Source organism: Agelaius phoeniceus (genome assembly GCF_051311805.1).
Source record: "Agelaius phoeniceus isolate bAgePho1 chromosome W unlocalized genomic scaffold, bAgePho1.hap1 SUPER_W_unloc_1, whole genome shotgun sequence".
NCBI classification, from domain to species: domain Eukaryota; kingdom Metazoa; phylum Chordata; class Aves; order Passeriformes; family Icteridae; genus Agelaius; species Agelaius phoeniceus.
In genome coordinates this window covers 5,494,188-5,521,241 of record NW_027509866.1, presented here as the reverse complement: position 1 = coordinate 5,521,241, position 27,054 = coordinate 5,494,188, and the positions used below count along the sequence as shown (strand labels likewise).

Genomic DNA, 27,054 nt, shown 5'->3' with positions numbered 1-27,054 from the left:
CCTCCGTGCCACAGGGAAGGGGAAGGAGATCCCCCCAGTGCATCCCCAGCAGGACGGGGTTGGCAGCAGGGTTGTCCTGCAGCCGGGGGCTGTGCTGGGCTGGGAGATGGAGCAGGAGAGAGGGGGAAAGGGGCACTGACTTCCTCCTCACCTTCCTGCATGTCCCGGGGCTCCTTCCTCTTCCTTGCAGCCTCCTCCTCCATCTGGCAAAGGTTTGGGGATGTGAAATCCTGTTCTGGGAGGAAAGCAAGGGATGAGCGCATTGAATTTTTTACTGGTTTCAAGGCAAACCTGGGGGAGAGTCTAAACCAGAATTACAATTTCATAAGAAAAGAAGATCAAGGCAATGCTACAGAAACACTGCCTTAAACTGACAGAGTCAGGATATAACCTGACACCCTGTTGCTGCTCAGGGTGGTGGCTGCAGTCCTGTTGGAGAGATGAACGTGATTCTGTCCAAGCAGTGATCCTGTAGAAGGGTCTGGTCTTCCTCTGAAGGTCCAGTGGTGGTTCTGGAGCTCTTGTCCTCTGGGAATCCAGTAGGCAAGCTGCTCCTGGTGTTGCAAGGCTCAGCTTATATGCAGGTAGGAATGCTTGGATCCTCCCCCTGGGTGGAGCATGCCACAATGGGATGATAGAATTTGATCAGTCCTGCAGTGACACTCAATGGCCCATTCCCAGCAGATATCTCCCCTGGAGGGCGTTATCAGGGCTGAGTCATGGAAGAGATCAAGAACACGGCCCCACCTGTTTCTAGCAGTTGATGAAGATGGGGATTGAAAACATGCATTTGGTTCCATCTTACATTGCAACCTGAAACAGTGGGGGAATCCCTGCTCAGGGGGTGAACACCACCCACCTTACCCAAACTGGCTCAGGTGTAAAACCCCCACCCTGGGAATGCCACACACACACAGGGGACAATGTCACACTTGCCCTGCTCCAGGGCAAATGGCATCTCTCTAATATTTTCTTAACCAGATTGCAAAATTATTTTGGCACAGTGAGTTCAGGGCACTGTTCTTTAACCCCAGTTGCCTTTGACTACAGCATGGTTCCTTCCTCTGAGGAGGTTGTGGGTCTCTCTGGAGGAACTCTTGGAAACTTGGATGCAGCTTCGTCTGAGCGACCTATGGGAGAACTGATGAGGAAAATGGCTGTTGTGGGACTGGAGTGTAAAGAAAATATTTTGTTGTCCCTACTTGAAAAGTTTGTTAAAATCACTGGAGGAAAGGGAGCAAATGATACCAGCAAGACTGACAAGGTTCATTCACCACATGGTGAGGAACACAAGGCTGCTAAAAGTCCCACAAGAAGCCCAGCTCAAGTAGCTAAATTCCCAAATAACTACTGAATTCCCAGGCTTGGGTTTTTTCCATATGTGAGAATCATTATTCTCTTCATCCCTGTCACCTTTGTGACAGCTACACAGAGCTTTCCCTTCCTTTTAATAATATCTGTATTGGGCCGAATTTGCACTTTTCTTTAATTGTAACCTGCCAGCAGCTGAGCTGGAGCTGTGCAGGAACCAAGGAAACTTGGAATTGCCCCAGAATTGCTTCTATTGTCAGCCGGTGCTGTGGCGGCCGTGGGGCAGAGGGGTGGGAAAGGGGGCTCCGGGGTGGCAGTGGAGGAAATGCCGGGCCCGGGGGCTGAGCACAGGGCTGAGCACACAGAGATGGTTTTGTTCTTGCTGAGCTCGCACTGAGCCAAGGCCTGTCCTGCCCCTCATTCGGCCACGCTGGGGAGGGGCTGAGGGTGTGGGGGAGCTTGGGAGGGGACACAGCCAGGACAGGAGATCCCAGCTGACCCCAGGGATACCCCAGACCATAGGACATCATGATCAGTGCATGAAGTGTGGGGATCAAGGAGGAAGGGGGCACATTTGCAGTCAGGGTTTTGTCTCCCCAGGTAACACTTAGGCAGGATTGGGCCCTGTTTCGCCAGTGGGCAGGGCCCGCACCAAAGACACAGACACCAACTTAACTTAAGGAACAGTGTAATTTAGATAATGCAAATTTGCAAAAAATTACAAAAATATTAGGTAGGCAAAGCAAATAATCATTAGTCAATAATTCCAAAAGAGAAGATGTTGAAATGAGTATGACACAACTGTCCATTTCTGGCTGCAGGCTCTGGAGATTCTATCTCTGCCTTCAATCAGGGTTGCATTCCCTAAAGAATCCTGGTACCAAATCCTGCTTTCCAAGGCTGGAACAGTGTCTCAGGTTTAGCTGGGTGTGTATTCAATTACCCTCTGTTAAAGTTGGGGCAATTATCATCTGTTAATTGAGCAGTTTACTTTATCTCTTCCGCATGGAATCCTCCCTCCAGAGAGATATCTTCTGTTAATGGGCCATTGAGTGTCACTGATAAAAATTCCATCATCCCATTGTGAGAAGATCTGCCCAGAGGGAGGAGCCAAGCATTCCTACCTGGATATAATCTGAGAATGTGAACAACAGAGTCGGCCTTTTCCCACAAGATTCCCAGAAGAGCAGCTTTCAGCTCCACTGGATCCCAGAGGAAGGCCAGGCCGATCGACGCCACAACTGGACCTTCAGAAGAAAACTCCACCCTTCTACAGGATCACTGCTCCAACAGAACCACACCTGTCACTGCAGGAGCACTGCAGCCACCATTTAACAGGAGTGCTACCAACACTCTGATCCACAGGGTGTCAGGTCGTATTCTTACTCTGTAAGTAGTTTTTAGTACTACTGCATTTGTATTTTTAATTTTCCTTCTGAAGAACTGTTATTCGTATTCCCATAGACTTTGCTTGACAGCCCCTTGTTTTGGAAATTATAATTCCAAGTGAAGGGATTAACATTTTCTGTTTCAGGGGAGTCTCCTGCCTTCCTTAGCAGACCCCTGTCTTTTCAAACTGACACAATGCCCTGGGACAGCCAGGCAGGTGAGGAGGAAGTCAGTGCCCCTTTCCCCCTCTCTCCTGCTCCATCTCCCAGCCCAGCACAGCCCCCGGCTGCAGGACAACCCTGCTGCCAACCCCGTCCTGCTGGGGATGCACTGGGGGGATCTCCTTCCCCTTCCCTCTGGCACGGAGGCAAATCCCATCCTCTCCTTGTCTTTTCTCCCCCAGAGAAGAAGCTGAGGATGGAGACCACGGAGGACAAATCCCCAAGGCAGAACATCGTGGAAGAGGCCATTTTAAGTGGCTCCACGGTGCAGAACTCCAACGTGGAGGAAAAGCCCCAGAGATTCCACAGGAGGAGGGGCTCCAAACCCAGCCCAGGGTGCTCTGAGGAGGAAAGACCCACCCTGAGGCAGGAAGGTGGACAGAGCTTCAGCCAGAGCTTGGAGCTGGTGGTCCATGGGCAGCTTCACAATGGGGAGAAGCCCCACAAGTGCTTGGAGTGTGGGAAGAGCCTCAGGAAGAGTAACCACCTGATCCGCCACCAGATGATCCACACTGGGGAATGGCCCTAGGAGTGTGGGGAGTGTGGGAAGGGCTTCAGCTGCAGCTCTGCCCTCATCATCCACCAACGCATCCACACTGGGGAGAGGCCCTATGAGTGTCCCCAGTGTCAGAAGAGGTTTCAGACCAGCTCCAGTCTCCTCTGCCACCAGCGAATTCACACCAATGAGAGGCCCTTCCGCTGTCCTGACTGCGGGAAGGGCTTCAAGCACAACTCCACCCTCGTCACCCACCGGTGCATCCACACTGGGGAGAGGCCCTACGAGTGTCCCCAGTGTGGGAAGAGCTTCACCAGCAGCTCTCCCTTGACCAGACACCCACGGAGCTGCCAGTAAGGAAAGCCCTGCAAATGCCCCAGCTGCAGGAACAGCTTCATGCACTGCTCCAGCTTCATCCCCCTTTAGAGGACCCGCATTGGGAAGAGTCCTGGGGATCCGTGTTGCCCATGATCCATGCTGGGAAGACACCTGTCCCTTTTCCTGCCCGTGACATGATGTGGGATTGAAGAACATGATGGTCTGGCCATGGCCCTTTCATTACATTCACTCCCACCTCAGGCTATTGCCAGGGGCAGGAAAGGGACCTTCTCTCTCTCTCCCAGAGGAGAAGGGTGTCCTTTCCAGACAGGAGGAAATTGTGGCTGGGAAGAGACAGTCAGTTGTGTTGTAGTTTTCCCTGTCAAAGTTTTATTTATCCCTTCTGTTATCAATATTGTTTCTGTTCAAATTTTTCCTTATCTCGTTGCTGTTCCCAATAAATTGTTCTTATCCCAGCCCGGGATATTTGCCTTTTGTGCTTTCCATGGGAGGCAGGAGGGCAGCGAGGGCAGCGTGGTTTTAGCAGGAGCAGGAAATTGGGGAATCCCATTCCTGAAGCCCGGCCCGTGGAAACCGAGCATCCCAGCTGGTGCCAGCCCTGGTGTTCATGGCAACCACCCCTGGCATGGGGTCTCCATGGAGTTGCCAAGGGACTGAACACAGCAACAGGGGGCTGGTAATGGTTTCCATGGAAACTGACTATAGAACAGGGGGCTGGTGATGGTTGCCATGGAAACTGACCATAGCAACAGGGTTGCTGGTGATGTCTGCCTGCTAAGGATCAGATTTGTCACAGACCCTCAGAGGGGTTCCATGGGGACTTTCCAAGAGTCTCCAGGCTGTTCCAGAGCTGGAATGTCACACACAGAGACAGGGGCTCCATGGAGACCTCCCAGGGCTTTCTGGGATGGTAAAGAGCCCTGTGGTCAGAGGCAGTCACAGCCATTCCATGGTGACATCCCAGGGCACCCTGGGCTGCAAGGGCACTGATCTGTCACAGGCACTCACGGGGGCTCCACGGTGACATCCCAGGAGTCCCCAGGCTGCCAAAGAGCCGGGATGGCCCAGACACTCACAGGGGTTCCTGTCATGGGCACAGTGGGAGCTTCAGGCAGCGTTTATTAGAGAAGCTCCTGTTGGGTCACGAGGTGCAGAAACGATTCCCAATAGTCCCCACAGATCCGCAAATGTCACCGTTGAGTCAGAGATGACACAGACTCAGATCAGAAGGCTAAGGGCTAAAAGCCACCCATTTTTTCAATCCTCTTCCTTTTGACCTTGGTTTTCTACAGGTGGATCTCATTGGTGATTTAATCAACACATTTCACATGATTGGCTGATAAAGACAACCCCCTTCAGTAAACAACTTTATGGAAAAAACAACCTATTACAAACACCACTTGTCGATAATTTACAATTCTTTCTCTCCAGCTTCCTAATGGTTCCCAATCTAATTACTGGGCAAACTCTCTTGCTTTCTCTGTCTCTGACCAGACTCTCATATCCACAGAAAAATACCCCCAAGGACCTCCAGGCTTTGTAATCTCCTTCTGTGAGAGGAGCCTTGGAGCAACTGGCTCCAATCCCAGCCTCAGACTTTTACAGAGTTCATGGGTAAAGAATTATCAAGGTGAAATTTAACCTTTAGCATTTGTCCCACAGGATTAAGGATGACAAATCATATATATTTATAAAAAAATTATATTATCTATTATGGTAACGATTAGAAAAAATTATCTTAATCAGAATTGTTTACTCCAAGGTATAAGAGCTGTACCATATTTTATTATATTATACTAATTTATAGAAAGCACTCAGAAGGGATTTCAAAGCAATTTTATTAAAGGAAAAGAAGCTGTTTTTAAGGAGAGATTGATGTCACTCCCACAGACCAATGACCATGGGCAAATCCCTTTGGCTCAGCCTGAAGCAGTGACCTTGAGGGGTGTCCCTACTGCAGGGAGGAATCTCCACACCCCCCAGGAAGGGAAATGTCAGGGGATGCTGCCTTTAAAATTTGGGATGGGGCTTTTCTAGTCTGAGGTTCTGCTCTGTCAGTCAGGTGTGCCCAGGCTGGGCCAGCTCAGCAGCTCTGCAGAAGCTCTCAGTGGTGTCACTTGGTTGTTCCTTTCTCTGGGGATTTTCCAGCACTGTCACAGCTTCAGCTCCCTCTGAGGATGTTCAACTTTGGGATGGAGGAGTCAGGCTGGTTTCTGCATTATTCACCCCAAAAGCAGCGTGACCCCCCCTCCTTCATTTCCCACTGCGGCCTTTGCAAACACGGTGTTGCTGGAGTTGTTGGAGGCCATTGCAGGCAGAGCCTCCTGCTCCAGCAGGAACTGCCTCTCCTGTGCCATCAGCAGGGCAGGTCCCGCTGCAGGAAAAGCCCCAGGCCAGCCCCAGCACAGGGAAGGCCTCGGGCACAAGGGCAGAGTGCCGTGCTGGGAGCTGTGCCAGGGAGAGCCTGAGGCACCAAAGGCACCTTGGCAGCAGCAGCTGCTTGCAGGCCATGGCCAGAAGCCTCCCTTGGCAGCCCGGCCTGGTGGCCACCACTGCAGAGCTGCTGCCTCAGGGCTCATTCCTGGCTGGCCTCTGAAAAGCCACTGCTGCTCCAGGAGCCTGACTGGGAAGCCATTGGCCCCAGCACCTCGGGGACAAGATATCAATGACAAAACTCTTCATGCCAGCAGAGCCAAGGCAGGGGCAGAGGAAAGGGCAGAGCCAGGCCCAGGGGACAGGGCTGCCATGGTGATGGCTGTCAGGGCACTGCCCCTGCAGCAGCCTGGCTGCCCTCAGCAGACATTCTGGCCAGAAGCCTTGTGAGGACACCCAGCGCATCAGAGAACCCACACTACAGGAATTCTGTCACTGGGGAGGGCAGGGGGTTTCACTGGGTCAGGTTGCACAAAGCTCCTGTTCTTGGACAATTCCTGGGATGGGGAATCCACTTCTGTGGAAAAACAGTTGCAGTTTCATGTCACTTCCATAATTGTGAAATATTTCCTCTTCTAACAAATGTAAATCTGCCCTAATTCAGTTTAGAGATATTGACCCTTGTTCTGTCATGGCAAGATTTGGGAGAAAATCACTTTGATCACTATTTTTCCATTTTCACAGACCTTGGAGAGGACCCAAAAATCTCCCAAGACTGGGTTTGGAGGCCTCATCATAAAACCAGCAGGGAGAGTCTGCAGGCTCTGGGGTCAGTGGGGTGGAGACTGAGGACAGAACAGGAGTAGCCTGGGAGGGATTGGAGGGTGGTTTCAGAGGGGCTGGAGCTTTTGTTCATAGTGGGAATGAGCCTGAAGAAGACATAATAGCACCAAGGGCAGCTGGGGAGGCCCAGAGTGGACACAAGGAGAAAGGAATTTCCCTGCCAGGGCAGGGCTGTGGTGCAGCACGTCCCCCAGCAGGAGCCTGCAGCAGCCCAAGGCTTTGTGTGGGCGGGCAGAGGCAGGCAGGAGGCAGAGCTGTCAGCAAAGGAAGGGCCCAGCCAGGTGGGGCAGCCGGGGATGCCCACAGCCTGCAGGGACAGAGGCGCAGGTTTGCTCAGCACCAGAGACACCTTTGCCTTGCTTGTCCCCACCTGTCATCACTGCCACCAGTGTTCTGCTCTACCTGGAACCTGGGGACACTTTCTCAGTCCTGTCCTTCAGAAGGATCTATTTAAAGTATGAGAAACTTCAGTGTTTCACCCTCTTTTTGAGTGCCTGAGAAGTTCTTTGAGCACACTCTGAGGGACTGAGATTGATGCAAAGAGCACCAAAGCCCCAGAGGGTCATTACAGTCCTTGTGCTGTGTCTGCGCTGCTGAGCTGGGCCGGGCTCCTGGCCCAGAGGCAGCACCTGGCAAGGGCAGCAGAGCTGCAGAGAGACAGCTCTGGCCAGGAGCAGCTCCTGTGCACAGCCCAGCAGGGCTGGGGCACTGCCAGGGCCCCTCAGGGACACCAGCAGGGCACAGACAGAGCTCCCAGGGGCTCAGCACTGGCAGGGGCTGTGGCCTGTCCCAGAGGGGGCTGTGTCACAGCAGCGCCTCTGTGGCTGTGTCATGGAGGCACAGAGCAGCTGTGATGTCAGCAATGGGCTGTGTGACAGCACAGAGTGGGCTGTGACATCACAGAATTTTTTGTGTGAGGTCATCAAGCAGCTATGGCATCATAGAGCTGACTGTGATGTCACTGGCTGGGCTGTGACATCAGAGGGGGCTGTATGACATCACAGTGTTGTCTGTAATCACTGAGTGGGTTGTTACATCACAGAGCAGACTATGACATCAGAGGGTGGATGTATGACACCACAGAGTTGGTTGTGAATCTCAGCGCAGTCTGTGACATCATAGAGTGGGCTGTGAGATCACTGGTTGGTAATGTGACATCATAGAAAAGGCTGTGATGTTACATAGTGGTGATGTGACATGGTAAGAGTGGGCTGTTAAATGGAGTGTATTGTGACATCACAGAGTGGGTGGTGAGGTCACAGAGCAGACTCTGCCATCATAGTGGGCTGCTCTGTGATATCACAGACCAGGCTGTGATATCATAAAATATCAGTGTGACATCACAATATTGACTGTGACATCATAATGTGGCCTGTGACGTCACAAGAGGACTGTGTGTCATCACAGGGGCTGTGTGACATCATAGGGGCTGTGTGAGGTCACTGGGGAGGTCACTCTGCCCCGGCCCCCTCACAGTTCCCCCCAGAGCAGTCCAACCCTGCTCGTGCACAGCGGGGTCCCCTGTCCCCCCGGGTCCCCCCGCCCCCGGCGCCGCAGCCTCCCCCAGAGGATGTTCCACGAGATCGACCCCAGAGCCTGACACGGGGACGGGGGGCCGGGGCCCTGGGGGTGGCACAGGGGGACAGGGACCCTCCAGCAGCGTCCCCGTGTCCCCCAGGGCCAGAGCCTGGGTCAGGGCTCCTTCACCCTGTTATGAATGAGGCCTTGAGAGCGCTGAAAAAATCCCCAGCAAGGGATCAGCAAAAACCAGATTGAATATTAAGGGACAGCAGCACAAAGTTCCTTGGCAAGAGTCACTCTGCTCCTGACTGGACACTTCAGGCCAAGCAAGGAAACAAAGCAACAACAAAACCAATCAAAATCCAGACAATCAAACCAGATATGAAGTGATAACTGTCCCTGTGTGTGTGTGTGTGACACAAGGACAGTGAGAGCAAGGATGAAAGGAATACGGCCTGAAAGCTTAATGTAGCTCAAATTTAAGGGGACAATTTTGCCAAAACAAGGTCAGTAGCTAACAGTACTTAACCTAGCCTACAACCTATGAGTTTTCATTTAACAGAGGATTAACATTTAACAGTGTTTAATTCAGCTTATACCTTAAATTAAACATAACAACTTCGCAAAAGAACAACTCTTAGCAGCATTTAACTTCACATAGTGAGACAGAGTAAAAATTCCCCAGAGTAGAAATCCATTTTGATTTAGGTGAAATATACATCTCTAAGTCTATGTGGCCTGACTGCAAGGTCTAGGCTCAAGGGAAACTGCATCAATGAAGGACAGAGATAAGAGGGGGCGGGGGGACGACACGACAGAGGGTGATAAAGAGAGACAGAAAGACTGCTGTAAAAGCAGGTCAGCCTGACCTAGGAATTCTTTCTGATAAAGAAGAACTGGCGGCAAATGTCACGCGAAATTTGTAAAAATGAATATGTTGAACCTGTTGTGAAACTGTATGCATATGTATTTGAGAGGGGGATAAAAAGGACCTGAAGTTCCCGGAGGTACCCATGCCTTTTACAGAGAGTAATCTCCGCATGCGTCCAGCGTCCAGCACTGTAATAATAAACATACCGACTTTACAACTTTCACAAAGTTGTGGAGTTTTTTTGTCTCTCTCTCCGCAAAACAACAGACCTTGTGAATTAACCTTACCTACAGGCAATGGTTCATCCTGGCCGCACTTGGCACCAACAGCTTTCTCTGGCAGTGTGAGAACAGGGATGTTGTGCCACTGAGGGAACAAAACCAGCTCCCAGGGCTGCTCCTCCAGAAAGCAGGAGCTGGTTGGGCAGCAGCAGTGCCTGGAGCAGACAGTGTTTGTGAGGAGCTGCAGAGGAGCTGAGCCCAGGGGCTGTTGGCCAAGGCCGAGCCCCAAGGAGCATTTCTCATCTGGCAGGGCGGGCTGAGAAGGGGAGGGGGGAATGCAGCAGCACAGGGCCCATGGAACCAAGGGACCATTGTGACACCGTGGGGCCCTGTGAGACCAAGGGACCATTGTGACACTGTGGGGCCTCATGGAATCTTGGAGAGCACTGTGACATTCCTGGGCCTCCTGGAACCAAGGGGATTGTACTGACGCTGTGTGGCTCCATGAAATGCAGGGATCATTGTGTCACTGAGAGGCCCCATCAAACCAAGCATCCATTGTTACACTGCAGGGACTCCTTGAACCATGGAGACCACTGTGACAATTTGTGGTATCATGGAACCAATGGGCCATTGTGACACTGCGAGACCCCCATGGAGCTAAGGTCCTAAGTGTGATATTGCAAGGCCTCGTGGAACCATGGAGACACCATTAAGACACTTCACAGACCCATGGAACCAAGGAGACCATTGTGACACTGAGGGGACTCATGGAATCATGGAGACCATTGTGACACTGTGAGGCCCCATGGAACAGGCAAAGCATTGTGACACTGTGGGGCCTGATGGAACCAGTGAGACCATTGTGACCCTGGGGGTCCCCACAGATCCAAGAGGATCATTGTGATGCTGTGGCGCCTGGTGAAACCAAGAGGCCTTTGTGACACTGCAGGGCTCCATGGAACCAAAGCTCCAGGGTGACACAGAGGGGCCTCCTGTCATCAGTGGTCCATTGTGACTCTGTGGAGCCAAAGGAGACCATTGTGACACTGCAAACCCCCAGGGTCCAAAGGTCCATTGTGACATTGCAGGGCTCATGGAACAGAGGAGTCCCGTGACATTGTGGGGGCTGGGGAACCATGGAGACCATTGTGACACTGCAGGGCCTCATGGAATCATTGGCACCATTGTGACACTGCAGGGCCTTGTGGAATCATTGGCACCATTGTGACATTTTGGGACCTCATTGAACCAAGGGTCCATTGTGACACTGCTGGACCCCATGGAATCAAAGCACCATTAGGACACTGAAGGGCCCAATGGAACCAAGGGGACCATGGTGATACTGCAGGGCCTCATAAAAGAGAACACAGAAAAGGTCTGGCTGGTTTGGCCTCCCATGGACTACTTGATTGGTCCAGCTGACCTTGGCATGTTGAGGGTTTCTTCTCATCTGCTGCTGGAACACTGGGGCTCCATGCTTTTCTTGCCATGGAAAAGAAATCTCCTTCTCCTCCAGGCACCCATGGCCAGAATTAGGATTTCACCTCTAAATTTCCTTATTTCCACAGATTTTTCCCTTAGGAACAGGGGATTTTTCCAATAGGAATATTGCCAGGACAAGTCTGGCTGGCAATGGTTTCATAAGGGTCACCTCTCATTGGTCCCTGAAACACTGGGGAAGGCTCTGTGCTTTCCTTCCTATGGAAAAGAACTGTCCTGCTTCTGTGTGTGCCCATGGCCACAATTGGGTTTCCAACTCCAAAATTCCTTAAATGCAAGGACTGATCCCAGACAAAATCTGCCATTCCTGACAAGTCTGGCTGGCCTTGGCCAAGTGAGGCTCTCACCTGCCTTCCAAACACTGGGGCTCTGTGCTATGGAAAAGAATTATCTTTCTCGCCCAGGTGCCCATGGCCAGAATTCGGATTTCACCTCCAACATTCCCTGTTCTGACAGACTGGAGGAGATTGTTGGCTCAAAACATTTCATGTGTGGGGGAGGAAGGGGCAGGTCCAGCCTTGCCCTGCCCTGGAAGCCCAGCCCTGCCCTGCTCTGGAACCCCAATCCCCCCAGAGCCTCTATCCCAGCCCAGCAGTGGCTGCCAGTCCCTGGCACAGCACAGGCAATGCTCCACAGCCACCTCTGCAGCCCCAGCCCAGCTCCTGAGGGACCAAATGAGCCCAAGCCCCACCTGGGGGAAGGGCCCAGGGAGACCAAGGGGTATTGAAGGCTGACCACAAGGCAAGCACACATCTTGACCCTGCATCCTCTTGGAATTTCCATCTGAACACTGCTGGAATCCAGGAGTTGCAAGCTCTGTCTGTGCTTCTCTCAATCTTATTTTTCTTTCTCTCGCTCTGAGAAAGAGGAAGAAAAATACTTCTTCTATTTTTGTCCTCTTGCAAATGTTGATTAACTTTAAATTGCACAGGCTTAGAGTTTGTGAAGTTGAATGGGCCAAATTAATGTTTTGAGAAGTGTTTTTTGTTGATTGAATATCCTATTAAACCTTTTGCGAAAATTTCTTTGATTTTCTAAAGTTGCCAGTAAAGGCTGTTTGGTTGTTTTGAGCTCTTGAGGATTTCCTGTCAGTATTTCTCCAGTGTGTCCAACTTAGGGTACAGAAACAATTGTAATTCCTCTAAAATGTCTCCTTGAGAGAGTTGTTTAGTGGATGGGGGTCAGGGCTTGTCTGTGCTGCTTGGCCCAGCCCAGGCAGGGCTTTCCCAGCCACATTCCACACTCCATTGCCCAGCTGGAGCCGCTGGTGCCTCTGAGTTGTGCTGCCCCAGCCCCAGGGACGCTCTCCTTGTCTGCCCATTCCCCCACAGTCTCTGGGCAGGGATGGCCTCAGTGGGGGCTGCTGACATCTCAGCAACTTGGAGGCTGCTGCTGAATTTCACTGCTCCAGAGGCTTGTTCAGCCTTCAGCTCTTCAGTGCAGGAATTCAGTGTCCCAGGGCTCATTAACATTCAGAACACCTGAACAAGCCCAGCCTCTGGGAATCATTTGATTTATTTTTCCAAATCATTTGTTCAGCCTTCAGCTCCTCAGTTCAGAAATTCAGTGTCCCAGCGCTCATTAACATTCAGAACAACTTAACAAGCCAAGCCATGGGGAAAATTAGATTTAAGTGTTCAAATCTTTTGTGGTTAATTTGACAGATTTCAGTAGTGTGTTCAAAGTGAATGCATTATATGTAAAAAGACAGTGAGAAAAGATTTTTAGGTCCTGTTTAGGATATTTTCCTGTTCATAAATCAATATGTGCAGTCTCCAATTGACACTGAATCCAAGTACCTCCTCATGCAGTTGGAATAGATATGAAAATCAAGACCCTTCATGGCTGACAATCAATCAGACTCTGTCCCTACCCCCAGCCCACCATTTCCCCCATCCAAGCCCTGGCACTCAGAGCAGCCTTGTGCAAATCTCAGCTCCCTCCAGCCCAGGCTGCACCTGCAGCTTTCAGCTCCTTGGCTCCAACTCCCACCTGCTTTCCTTGCAGAAGGAGCTGCCCGAGACACAGAGGGATGTTCATTTCTTGTCAGCCAACAAAGCCAAGGGAAGGTACAGCTCCATCCAATGCAAAAGTCATTCCTCTGCTGGATATTAAATCCACTTTGCACAGCAGACAGTCTCAGAGCAATGGAAAACACCTTCTGTGCCCAGCACAGTTCCCAAGGTCCCCCCAAACCCTCCCTGTCCCGATTCTGCCCAGATTTGCTCTTTGCACCCACGAGTCACAGGCTGAAGTCAGGAGCTCCCTCCATGCCCAGAGGGAGGAAAAGAGAGAAAGGGGATGAAGAGCTCTCCTGTGCAGAGCCAAGGTCCAAGTGCAGCCCCTGCAGTGGGAGCCACAACTCATCAGGTTTGTGTCCTTTGGGGTCAGGGACTGGTGACACTCAGAGGCACAGAAAGGTTTCTTGCCAACAAACACAAGTTGATCATTTGAACAGTTTAATAACCATCACAGCTCTTCCCTCAGCTCTCTGGGATGTCCCAGCAGCATCTGACATGTCCACCATCCCCAACAGCTTTCTGAACAGGAACAGTTTTTAAGCAAATACATAAGAAATGGAAATTCTGTGAAAGGTATAACCACAGTGAGATACTCAATTCATATTTTTTTTAACATCAGAAAGATTTGGCCACTCCCTGAAGTTCAAAACGTGAAACCAGTCAGTTGAGAGGCACTCAAATGACCAGAGAGCATCCGGAGGAGGAAATCTGAGAGTATCAGGAAGGACATAGATCCACCTGATCCAGTGAAGAGATGTCCTTAGACACGGCCATTTAAACAGAAGAGCTGGAAACACCTCAAGGAAGGTGGTCATTAATTATTAGACTGAATGTCAGTGGCAAAGGTAGAGGGGATTGTGGTGGTTTGACGGGAAATGTGGTTTTTGGGATGCTGTGGGTGGGCCAATGGATATTCAGATTTTAATACTGGCATCTAAGCTGGCCATTAGGACATTGGATCCGCCTCTGAGAACATGGGGTTAAAAGCAGAGCTCTCCCCTGGGAGGCTCTCTTGGGTTTCCAGCGGGAAAGAGTTCGGGTCTCTGCCCCGGCCCAGCTGCTGGCTGGGCAGGGGGAGGGGAAAGCCATGTGGCCGGGAGAGGTAGGCCTGAGCCCCGGGGTGGAAGGGTGGAAGAGAGAGAGAGAGAGACACCGGGAGCCATCAGGCAGCCCCCCCTGAGAGACACAGAGAGAGAGAGAGAGAGAGAGAGAGAGAGAGAGAGAGAGAGAGCCGCTGCCTGGGACTGTAACCTTGAAACTGGATAAACATGGCCCTGTGCCGGCAGCACGGCTGGGACGGAGAAGAAGGGGGGGTGCAGCCGGCCGCTTGTAAGAGCTTTTAACCCCTTTTCAGAGAATGAGAACTTTACAGATCATTGACCTTTCCTAGAAGATAGAGTGGAAGATGAGGAAGGAAATGGGCCAGTGTGAGAGAGGTCTGGGTGAGTGAGAGATAGTGGAAGAATAGAGAAGAATCCTAGTGGGAAGAGATGATGGAGTAGCTTTTGCTGGACTCTTTTTGTATAGCCATGGACAGAACCATGTTCCTTGTGATACAGAGACTGCATTCTAGGGGGAGGCAATGGCCTCAGAACCAAGAGGGTTCAGTGTTGATGCCCCTCGGCCCCAGGGGGTGAAAAAATATGGGGGGGACAGGTGTCCCAAAGGAGAGACTGTGGGGACAGGTGTCCCAAAGGAGAGACTGTGCCTTTTTTGGATCGGGACAGAGCATCCTTAAAAGACAACCCTAGAAGCAGTTCTGGTCCATGTTCAGTGGTGAGAGCACTGGACATGAAAAGGAAGAGGTCATGACGGCAGATGTACTCCGGGCGGTGCCACGAGTGACACAGAAACACACGAGGCTTCGACTGTGTTTCCAGGGGAAGCCCATGGCACAAGAAGGACTCCTCTCCTCTTGATGAACTGAGGATTGATTGTCTAAAAGGTGGTGCTGGACCGAGAGTTGGTGATTTGAGGAACAAATGTATTGTGTTGGAAATTTGGTGGGGGGAGGAGGAAATGCATTTGTGAGGTTTTCATTTTCCCTGTGTGTGTGTTCCTTTTTATCTGTAGCTGTAGAGTAGTTAATAAAGTTCTGGTTCTTTTTTCCCTAAGTAGGAGCCTGCTTTGCTTATTCCTGGTCACATCTCACAGCAGAAACCAGGGAGAAGGTATCTTCATGGGGGCACTGGCATTGTGCCAGTGTTAAACCATGACACAGCAGCAGGAGGTTTTATTGCTTAATATGGTTCAATTTTTGTGCTGGTGAATGCTTTGCCTGTTAAATAAAGTGGTTTTTTCCACTTTTATCCAAGGAAATATTTTCCCAAACTGGCTGAGGGTGGGGCTGCTGAATCTGCATTCTAGAGGAAACCCCTTTCGGGAGTTTTCTCCCAAATTTGCCCTAAAGCAGGACAGGGTGGTAGGAAGAGGGGGGAAGCCCAAGTGGCTGGATTGAGGGGAGGCTGGAGAGAGGGACCTTGGGACCCCAAAATCCGCCTGCATCCCTTAGCAGGACCCTGGAGAGGGGGGATCCCCAGGACCCATGGGATCCCCAACAGCCCAGAGACAGGGGACCACCAGAACCCCAGAGGGATGAGACTGGAAATGGGAAACTCCTGGTGGTGCTTTCTTTATACACTCTTGATTTTTGGAGGTTTTTATGGACATCAGGTGACTTCTAGAGATGGACTTGGGCAAGAGGAATCCCCAACCCAAGGCATTCACACCTTGTTTCTCCCCAATCCAGGATTTTCCCCAAACCTTCCCACAGTGACATCCCTCCTGTCCTGCTCTGGGTGAGCTCAGTCCCAAACCTGACCCTGATCCTGGTCTCAATCTCACTCCATGTTCAGACACACTCACAGTTCTGTATTAAATCACATCCTAGTCCCAGACTCATCTAGCCCCAGACCCAATCCCAACCCCAGCCCTAAAGCCAATCCCATGTCTAGCCTTAACCCCAATCCCAGCTCTAATCCAAATCTCAGCCCCAACTCCAAGCCCAGCCCCAATTCCAGCCCCTTCCTAAATCCTCAGCCCCAAACCAAATCCCAGGTTCAGCCCTTCTGGGGGTTTGGGGGTGTCTCTGTCCCTGTGACCCCGATGATGTTTGGGTGGGGTCCCAGCAGGGCTGAGAGGGACAGAGACCCCCCCGGCCTCGCCAGGGGTGAGAAGGTGGCAGAGCCCCCCCAGCCCCGAGCAGCCTCAGCGGTGAGAGGGACACAGAGCCCCTGGTGCCCAGCCCTGCACAGGCATTGCCTGAGGCCAGAGGGATGGAGACCCCCCGAGCATCCCCCAGGGCCAGGGGACAGAGAGCCCCGAGCATCCCCTGGGCTGAGAGGGACAGAGACTGCCCCGAGCACCCCCTGGCACAGGGGAGAGAGGGAGGGAGACCCCCCCAGGCATTCCCTGGGGTGAGAATGATGGAGACCCCTGGGGAATGGCCTGGGGTGACAGGGACAGGGACACCCCTGGGGAATGGCCTGGGGTGACAGGGACAGGGACAACCCTCCCAAGACCCTCCCAAGCATCCCCCAGTATGAGAGGCACAGAGACCCCTTGAACATCCCCTGGGCACCAGACAAAGTAAAGTTGTTTCTTGACAAAAATCAAATTTTACACTACAGAAAATGCCTTGAATTTGGTCTTCCCACAAGTCACTAGTGGTGAAAACCCAAACAAATCCCAAAATTTAATAAACTGACAGTAGAAGCAATTTTGTGGCAATTCCAAAATCCATTGGTCCTGCACAGCTCCAGCTCAGCTGCTGCCACATTCTGATAAAAGAAAAGTGGAAATTTGGCCCAATACATTGTGATACCTCTTTTATGAAAAGATTATGAAAAGGAAGGGAAAGTTCTGTGTAGATATCAAAAGGTGACAGGGACAAAGAAAAAAATTATTCTTAGATTTGGCAAAGCCCCCGGCCTGTGAAAGAGAAAAGGGGGGACAGCCACGGACTGAGAGGGACAGAGACCTCCCCTGGGGCAGGGCCAGTGTGACATTGTCCCCTGTGTGTGCGTGGCCTTCCCAGGGTGGGGGTTTTACACCTGAGCCAGTTTGGGTAAGGGGGGTGGTGTTCACCCCCTGAGCAGGGATTCCCCCACTGTTTCAGGCTGCAATGTAAGATGGAACCAAATGCATGTTTTCAATGCCCATCTTCATCAACTGCTAGAAACAGGTGGGGCAGTGTTCTTGATCTCTTCCATGACTCAGCCCTGATCACGCCCTCCAGGGGAGATATCTTCTGGGAATGGGCCATTGGGTGTCACTGCAGGACTGATCAAATTCCATCCTCCCATTGTGGGATGCTCCGCCCAGGGGGAGGATCCAAGCATTCCTACCTGCATATAAGCTGAGCCTTGCAACACCAGGAGCAGCTTGCCTACTGGATTCCCAGAGGACAAGAGCTCCAGAACCACCACTGGACCTTCAGAGGAAGACCAGACCCTTCTACAGGATCACTGCTTGGACAGAATCACGTTCATCACTCCAACAGGACTGCAGTCACCATTTAATGGGACTGCTGCCACCAGCCTGAGCAGCAACAGGGTGTCAGGTTATATCCTGACTCTGTCAGTTTAGGGCAGTGTTTCTGCATCATTGCCTCGATCTTCATTTTCTTATTAAATTGTAATCCTGGTTTAGACCCTCCCCAGGTTTGCCTTCAAACAAGTACAAAATTCAATGTACTTATCCCTTGTTTTCTTCTCAAAACAGGATTTTCCATCCCTTAAACTTGGCCAGATGGAGGAGGAGGCTGTGAGGAAGAAGAAGGTGCCCCAGGAGCCCCAGGCAGGTGAGGAGGAAGTCAATGCCCCTTTCCCCCTCTCTCCTGCTCCATCTCCCAGCCCAGCACAGCCCCCAGCTGCAGGACAACCCTGCTGCCAACCCCGTCCTGCTGGGGATGCACTGGGGGGATCTCCTTCCCCTTCCCTGTGGCACGGAGGCAAATCCCATCCTCTCCTTGGTCTTCCTCGCCCAGAAAAGGAGCTGAGGATGGAGACCAGGGAGGGCAAATCCCTGTGGCAGAACCTCATGGAAGAGGCCAATTCCAGTGGCTCCACAGTGCAGAATTCCAACGTGGAGGACAAGTCCCAGAGATCCCACAGGAGAAGGGGCTCCAAACCCAGCCCAGGGTGCTCTGAGGAGGAAAGACCCACCCTGAGCCAGGAAGGTGGACAGAGCTTCAGCCAGAGCTCCGAGCTGGTGGCCCATGAGCAGCTTCATGATGGGAAAAAGCCCCACAAGTGCTTGGAGTGTGGGAAGAGCTTCAGGCAGAGCAGCACCCTGATCAGCCACCAGATGATCCACACTGGGGAATGGCCCTATGAGTGTGGGGAGTGTGGGAAGGGCTTCAGCTGCAGCTCCACCCTTTTGACCCACCAGTGCATCCACACTGGGGAGAGGCCCTACGAGTGTCCTGAGTGCCAGAAGAGGTTTCACACCAGCCCTGATCTCGCCAGGCACCGGCAGATTCACACAGAAGAAAGGCCCTTCCACTGCCCTGATTGCGGGATGGGCTTCAAGCGCAAGTCCCACCTCATCAGGCACCAGCTCATCCACACTGGGGAGAGGCCCTACGAGTTCTGCACGTGTGGGAAGAGGTTTCGGACCAGCTCAAATCTCCACCTGCATGAGCGGATTCACGCGGATGAGAGGCCCTTCTACTGCCCTGACTGCGGGAAGAGCTTCAAGCACAACTCCACCCTCATCAGGCACCAGCGCATCCACACTGGGGAGAGGCAGAGGCCCTACGAGTGTCCCCAGTGTGGGAAGAGCTTCACCAGAAGCTCTCATTTGACAAGACACCAACGGAGCCACCAGTAAATGAAGCCCTGCAAGTGCCTAGATTGCAGGAACAGCTTCATGTACCACTCCAGCTTCATCCCCCATGGGAGAAGCCAGATTGCAAAGAGCCCTGGTGATCCATGTTCCCTGTGATCCATGCTGGGAAGACACCTGTACCTTTTCCTGCCCTTTGCCAATGACCTGATGTGGGATTGGAGAACATGAGGGTCTGGCCATGGCCCTGTCATTACATTCAGTCCCACCTCAGATCATTGCCAGGGACAGGAAAGGGACTCTCTCTCTCTCCCTGAGGAGAAGGGTGTCCTTTCCAGGCAAGAAATCTTGTAGCCAGGCAGACCCTGTGAGTTGTGTTGTAGTTTTCCCTGTAAACAGTTTTATTTATCCCTTCTGTTATCAATATTGTTTCTGTTCCTGTTTGTTCCTTATCCCGTTGCTGTTCCCATTAAATTGTTCTTAAACCAGTCCGGGATCTTTGCCTTTTGTGCTTTCCATGGGAGGCGGGAGGGCAGCGAGGACAGCGCGGTTTTAGCGGGAGCAGGAAATTGGGGAATCCCATTCCTGAAGCCCGGCCCGTGGAAACCGAGCATCCCAGCTGGTGCCAGCCCTGGTGGCCATGGCAGCAGCCTTGGGAGCGGGTCCCTGGCTGGGGCTGTGGGAACCTCTTCCCTCTGGTGCCCAGGGACAGGAGTGGAGGGAGCGGCTGCAGCTGAGTCGGGGCAGGCTCAGCTTGGATGTCAGGAAAAGGTTTTTGGCCAGAGGCTGCTGGGGCCCTGGCCAGGCTCCCCAGGGCAGGGTCCCAGCTCCAGGGCTCTCTGAGCTGCAGCAGCGTTTGGCCAGCGCTGCCAGGCCCAGGCTGGCATTGTTGGGGTGTCCTGTGCAGGGCCAGCAGTTGCACTGGAGGATCCTGATGGGTCCCTCCCAGCTCAGCCAATTCTGTGCTTCTGGGGTCCCATCAGCCTGGGGATGGGGGCTGCCAATGGTTGCCATGGCAACGGGCTCTGGCTGCAGGCCTGAGCTGGTGTCCATGGCAACCACCCCTGGCATGGGGTCTCCATGGAGCTGCCAAGGGACAGAGCATAGCAACAGGGGGCTGGTGATGGTTGCCATGGAAACTGAGCATAGCAACAGGGGGCTGGGGATGGTTGCCATGGAAACTGACCATAGCAATAGGGGGCCATGGGATGGTTGCCTGCTAAGGATCAGATTTGTCACGGGCCCTCAGAGGGGTTCCATGGGATCTTTCCAAGAGTCTCCAGGCTGTTCCAGAGCTGGAATGTCACAGGCAGAGACAGGGGCTCCATGGAGACCTCCCAGGGCTTTCTGGGGATGGTAAAGCGCCCTGTGGTCAGAGGCAGTCACAGCCATTCCATGGTGACATCCCAGGGCACCTTGGGCTGCAAAGGCACCCATCTGTCACAGGCACTCACGGGGGCTCCATGGTGACATCCCAGGAGTCCCCAGGCTGCCAAAGAGCTGGGATGGCCCAGACACTCACAGGGGTTCCTGTCATGGGCACAGTGGGAGCTTCAGGCAAAGTTTATTAGAGAAGCTCCTGTTGGGTCACGAGGTGCAGAAAGGATCCCCAATAGCCCCCACAGATCCCCAAATGTCACCACTGAATCAGAGATGACACAGACTCAGATCAGAAGGCTAAGGACTAAAAGCCACCTGTTTTTTCAATCCTCTTGTTTTATGTCTTGTTTTGCTACAGGTGGACCTCATTGGTCATTTAATCAACACATTTCATATGATTGGCCAATTAAGCCAACACCCTTCAGTAAACAACTTTATGGAAAAAACCCAACTTATTTCAAACCTTGTCAGAGCACCAGTTTTTGATGTTTGTTTTACATTGGGCCTTTCTGGGGGCTCCCTGGATGGGAGAAACCCTCCTGTAGTAGTTCTGTGCCATGTAAAAGGAGATGCATGGGACTTTTTTGGTCTTCAGCTTATTGATATCTTAAATAAAGTTTTGCACGCTGTCCACACCAGGCTCAGCACGCTGGAAATGCACCACAAAATGGCCCCAAAATGTTCAGTTTCAAGGTCTTTTAAAGTTGTCTCATCCAATTAACTCTTAAAACATACATTTTTTCTACTTATAGACCAATAACTCATCCCTTGACTGTCCACATAACCTCTGCACTGTGCTTTCCTTGACCAATGACCCCGTCCCACCAACACTGTAAAAAATGGAGTAGATGAAGAAGACAGGGACTACACCCCAATTCCTGCATCTTGCTTCCTATCTACACCATACTAAAAATCCCAAAACCTAAATTTCTCACCCAAGGAACATAGTGTACTCCCATCTAATCTATTCCACACTTTGCTAAATTCTAGTCGGTCTCTATGTCCTGGAAGTCCTCTCCATGGGCAAAGGTTAAAGGCAGTGTTTCTCTTGGGGTCAGGACCCCTCAGAGCAGACAGAGAAATATTCCTTGTGCCCTGGATTCCCACACATTTCACCTCAAATCCTTTAACCTTTAAGATTTTAAGTTACCCAGAAATGTTCCAGGTAAGTAGGATTAGAAGGAGAAGAAATAGAGAACAACAGAAAGACAGAAGATCCATAGAAGGACACGCACATGGGCACCAACTGCTCAGGTTCCAGCATCACCAACAGAGGAACCCCAGCAGAAGGCAGGATCCACACCCTGGGCTGGCCTCCTGCTCTGGCTTTTAACCCCCTGGGCCTTCATGGCCCCGCCCCTGGGGTGGGACTGCCAGTTGCTTGTCCAATCAGAGACAGGGTAGCACCAGCTGCTGGTGTGTGATTGATTGATTGACAGCTGGGCCAATCAGAGCTGGGTTAGCACCGCCCCTGCTGTGTGATTGACAGCTCTGCTAGGCCAGGGCTGGGGGCGGGGCTCTGTCCCACCACAAACCAAGGCCTGACCCGGCCCTGGCCCCACACGGGCATTCCGAGCATCCCAAGGTGTCTCGGGACATGGATCTCATCCAGCCTCTGACAGCGACCACGGTGACACTGCGGAACCTCATGGAGCCATGGCTCAGTTGTGACAATGGAGATCCAAGGAAACAATGGTGAGACTGTGCAATCCAGGAATCATGGAATCAAGGAGACCATTGTGCAAATCATGGGCCCTATGGAAGCAAGGATCAGTGATCAAACTGTGGTTTCATTGTGATTGATTTAAAATAGAAACAAGGAGCCATTGTGACACAGCGGGGCCACATGGAGCCACGGGAACCCTGTGACTCTGTTGGGGCTCATGAAACCAAGAAGCCATTGTGACATTGCCAGAGCTCATGGAATCAAGGATTACACTGTGACAGTGTGGGGATCCATGAAATCAAGGGAACATTGAACAAGTCTGTCTGGTTTGGCCTCCTGGGGGCTGTCTGACAGGTCCCACTGAATTTGGCATGTCAAGGGCCACTTCCCATCTGACCATGAAGCACTGGGGCTCCATGCTTTTCTTCCTATGGAAAAGAACTGTCTTTCTTGTCTAGGCTCACATGGCCAAAATTAGGATTCTACCTTTAAAATTCCATATATTCAAGGGTTACTCTCCAAAATAATCTACCAATACAGTCAAGTCTGGCCAGCCTTGGCCTCTGGTGGCTGCCTCTCATCTGCCCCTGCCCCACTGGGGCTCACTTGTTTCCTTCCTATGGAGACCATTGTGACACTGCGGGGCGTTGTGGAGCCAAAGGGCCATGGTGACACTGCAGGCCCTTGTGGAACCTGTGACACTGTAGGAACTTGTGGAACCAAGGGGATCATTGTGACCCTGCAGGGTACCATGGATCCAAGGGACCACTGTGACACTGTGGTGCCTCGTGGAACCAAGGACATCATTGTGGCTCTGTTGGGCCGCATGGTCCCAAGGGGCCAGTGTGAAGCAGCAGGGCTTTGTGGAGCCAAGAGGCCATTGCTGCATTTCAGGGCCTCGTGGAGCCAAAGGGCTGCAGTGATCCTGCAGGGCACTGTGGATCCATGGAGAGCATTGTGGCATTGCAAGGCCCCATGGAATCATGGAGACCATTGTGACCCTGCAGGGCCTCATGAAGGGAAGGGGCCATTGTGACACTAGGGGAAGTTGTGGAACCAAGGGAATCATTGTTGCACTACTGGGCCCCAATGGAACCAAGGGGCCATGGTAACACAGAGGGGCTTCATGGAACCCAAAGACCATTAGGACACTGTGGGGCCTTGTGGAACCATGGAGACCATTAGTATCCTTAAGGACTTGTGTAATCAAGGGGCCATTATGACACCTGAGGGCATCATGGGAGCAAGGAGCCATTGTGACACTGCAGGGCCCTGTGGAGCCAAGGGAACATGAAACAGGTGTGGCTGCCTTGGGCTCCCAGGGGTCACCTGACAGGTCTGGCTGACCTTGGAATGTGGAAGGCCACTCCCATCTGTTCCTGAAACATTGGGGCTCTGGGCTTTCCTTCTTTTTATGGAAAAGAACTGTCCATCTTTTCCAGGTATCCATGCCCAAACTTGGGATTCCATCTCCAAATTTCTGTGTATCCAAGGATTGCTGCCAGACAAAAGCTGCCAGGACAGACAAGTCTGGCTGATCTTTAACTCCTGAGTGCCAGAACTCACCTGTTTTCTAAACAGTGGAAAGGGCTCCGTGCTTTTCTTTGTATGGAAAAAATCATCCTTCTCCAGGCACAAATGTCTGAAATTAGGACTCCACATTCATAATTTCAAATATCCAAGGGTTGCTCCAAGCAAACCTGCCAGGACAGACAGGTCAGGCTTGCCTTGGCCTCTGGTGGCTGCTGTTCATCAGCTCCTGAAACACGGGTGCTCTGTGGTTTCCTTCCTATGGAGACCAATGTGACACTTGGGAGCCTTGTGAAATGAAGGGGCCATTGTGACACTGCAGAGCACCATGGATCCAAGGCACCATTGTGACACTGTGGGGCCTCGTGGAACCAAGGACATCCCTGTGGCTCTGTTAGGCCGCAGGGTCCCAAGGGGCCAGAGCAAATCAGCAATGTGGGAGTTAGCCCAGCTGTAACTCAGTCAGACAGATTTTACCCCAAAAGAATTGGGCATGAGTTTCAAGCCCTGGGAATCATTTGTTTAAATTAAAGTGAGCTTGAAAGTTCTCCAAAAAGCCTTTAGTATTTTTATGCTAACTTGTCCAAGTTCTCCTCCCCTATTGGTTACTTGTTTCCCCTATAGGGTTATTGTTCTAGAGTGTTCTACCCCCAAGTGTACATGTTGTTGCTCCCCTTTGTCTCGGGTCTTTGGATCCTGCCCCTCATACTGTTCTCGACTTCTCCATGTTTATTGTTTTTCACCCTGTTATTAAAGTTCCTTTTAAACAACTCTATTGATCCTGCTCTTTTCATTTTTGCCACCCTTGCCCTGAAGTCAGGGAACCAGAGAGGTTTGGTCAGAGCCACCCTCACTGTGACCTTGGGCGCCCAAACAGGGACCATGACACTCAGGGCTCCCTGTGTCAGTCACGTCAGCTGGGGTTAGCTGATGGATAGGCCAGTGCTCCCTGGGATTGTGGATTGTGCTGGGCCCGGCGGATTCATCGTTGCTTCAAGGGACCTTGGCCAGGATCGGCAGGGACAACAACGGTTTCACCTGCATAGGATTGCAGGTGGGTTTGGGGAAATGCAAGACATTTATTGCCCATTTTGCCACTGTGTTTTTACAATATGCACCCGCATCCCATAACTGATTTGGGGTGTTCTGGTGGCTCTTCCCCATAAGGTGGAGAAAGAGAAAAATGGGCAGCCAGATGTCCAAATTAGAAAGCAGCATATATGGATGCTTTAAGTTAATTCTCACAGATCATGACAAAATATTTTCAGAGAACGAATTCAAATCAATCATGAGGTGGATCATTAAAAATTTTCCAGACACCTCTGCTCATGAAATCCATACCACTGTATTTTGGGACTCAGTGGGAGTTAAACTGTACAACGTCTCAATCAAAAGGGACCCCATTGTATCCCGCATGCTCCCCATCTTCCACACCATCCTTGAGACCCTTCACCAGCAAGCAGTGTGTTGAAAACTCAATCCGTTGGTCACTCCTAACTCGGGACCTCCCCTCAAACCTGCCTTTCTCAGACCTTCCACGATGGTCCAAGATGGCAATGGCCACGCAGTCTTGGAGCATCATGCCCTGGAGACTCAAGATGGAAGGAGCCTGAATGTGGCTCGGGAGCCCAACCATCCTCCCTCCATCTTGGCTCCTCCACTTCCTGCTACCACAGCCTTCTCTTCCGCCCTGAACGAACCTCCAGACTCCACCCCCGCAACTGTGGGTCACGCCCCCACTGTCAATCATTCCACCTCCACCCTGGGCCATGCCTCCAGTTAAGGAAGGAGACTGGCAAATAACCTTGAAACTCCTCAATGCCCTGGTATGTTATTAAAGAAGGGGGCAGAATTCCAGGTATCAGCCATTGATTTATGGGGAAATCAAGGATCTGTGTAGGGCGGCTAAAGACCATAGGAAGGACTTACCTTGTTTTAATGGCCTAATGAGGGCCATGTTTACAGCACATCTTAACCCCCTATGATTTAAAATATATTATGACCATGTTGTTGTCACCTACAGAATACACCCTGTGGGAAGAGGGATGGAAACGTTCGCTAAATGAATTAATAGAAGACTGTGCTAATAATGAGGCAAGGGCTGAAATGACAATCAACCATCTAGCTGGAGGACAACACAGCCTACCAGATGATCAAGCAGCAGGTATCCCCAGAAAAGCACTGGATGATATAAAAAAAAATGGTTTTGAAAGCTTGAATCCAGGTACCGGATGGTACCACCCCCAGTTTGGACTACGTAAACAGAAGACAAGAACCTGGAGAGCCCTACATGAAATTTATTGATCACCTTAAACAGGCACTAGAGAAACAAGTCTGGAATGAAAAGACTCAAAATTAATTACTAAAATCGTTGGGGGTAGCCAATGCCAACCTGGAATGTAAGAAAGTGCTGTGTGCCCTTCCACTAGAGCTGGAACCCACATGCCTGCAGATGATTGAGGCCTGAAATTGCCTCAGAACAACAGAACACAGAGCAGCTGTACAAGCCCAGGCATCGGGAGTTGTAGAAGCCCTAGGGGCCATGAAATTCCCCTTTAAGGGGCCCCAGCAACATCTACAGGGCCCAAAAATATGTTTCCAGTGTGGTCAACAAGGACATTTTAGAAAAGATTGTCCCCAAGGACAAGGTGCCTATCCGGTCCCTAATGGATAATCAACATTAAATTCGGTGGAATTTCTCAAAAGGTAACTACACCAAGCAGCCAAAAACTGCCATTGGAGTGCAAGGTGGCCTCAGGCTATGGCACAAATGTTCAAGCCAATGATGCCTACAATCGCTGAATTGTACACCCATTACAGATAATGTAGCCCTAAACTCCAGCACCTCATCTCCCATTTGCCAACCACCTTACCACCAGGGGCAAAATTGAAGTTGGTGAGTCTGGAATCTGTTGTTTTAACTGATTCTTTTGCCCATGAAATATCGACAGGACAGCTGGGGCCCGAAGATCAACCCTGTGAACTATTAATTTTAGTAAACTACCAATCAAGCACTGAAGGATTTTTTGTATTGCCATCCATACTATCAATGTCCTCACAATGAGAAATTACAGTGCTGGCCCTGTCTCCCAACCCACCTTGTTTTGTACCCCAAGGACTAACAATTGCCCAAGCAGGATGCTGATGACACTTTACTAGGGATGTGATAAATCAGGATTGACCAAAAATCACCTGCACTCTGGAACTTAACAGTGAAAAGATTGTTTTGACAGGGCTTGTGGACATGGGAGCAGATGTGACAGGTATCTCACGTTCCAAGTGGGCTCCTAACTGGGCGTTTACAGCTACTGCAGGAATATTGTCCGAGATTGGAGGTGACCGTGACAGTCTCCAAAGTGCAGAACTTATTAACATCAAAGGACCTGAAGGCCAAATTGCCACAATGAGACCAGTTGTGATAAAGGACTTTGGTGTATCCCAGATAAGAACATCAAGCCCTACCTGTAGCCACTGAGTGTGGATTCTGCAAAGGAACCCCCAAGTCTACCCCAAGACAAAACCCACCAGACAGTGACTCTGGCACCTGGACTAGACAATTCTCTTGAAGATGACACATAGGAA

The 27,054-nt window shown here is 51.4% G+C and overlaps 1 protein-coding gene and 1 pseudogene across 1 annotated transcript in view; one reads left to right on the top strand and one right to left on the bottom strand.

The window, feature by feature from the left end:
* Window positions 1-27,054, bottom strand: part of LOC143692460 (uncharacterized) — a 157,779-nt gene that overhangs the window by 103,105 nt on the left and 27,620 nt on the right. The gene's annotated exons all lie outside the window — the stretch shown is intronic.
* Window positions 254-26,940, top strand: LOC143692394 (uncharacterized; annotated as a pseudogene).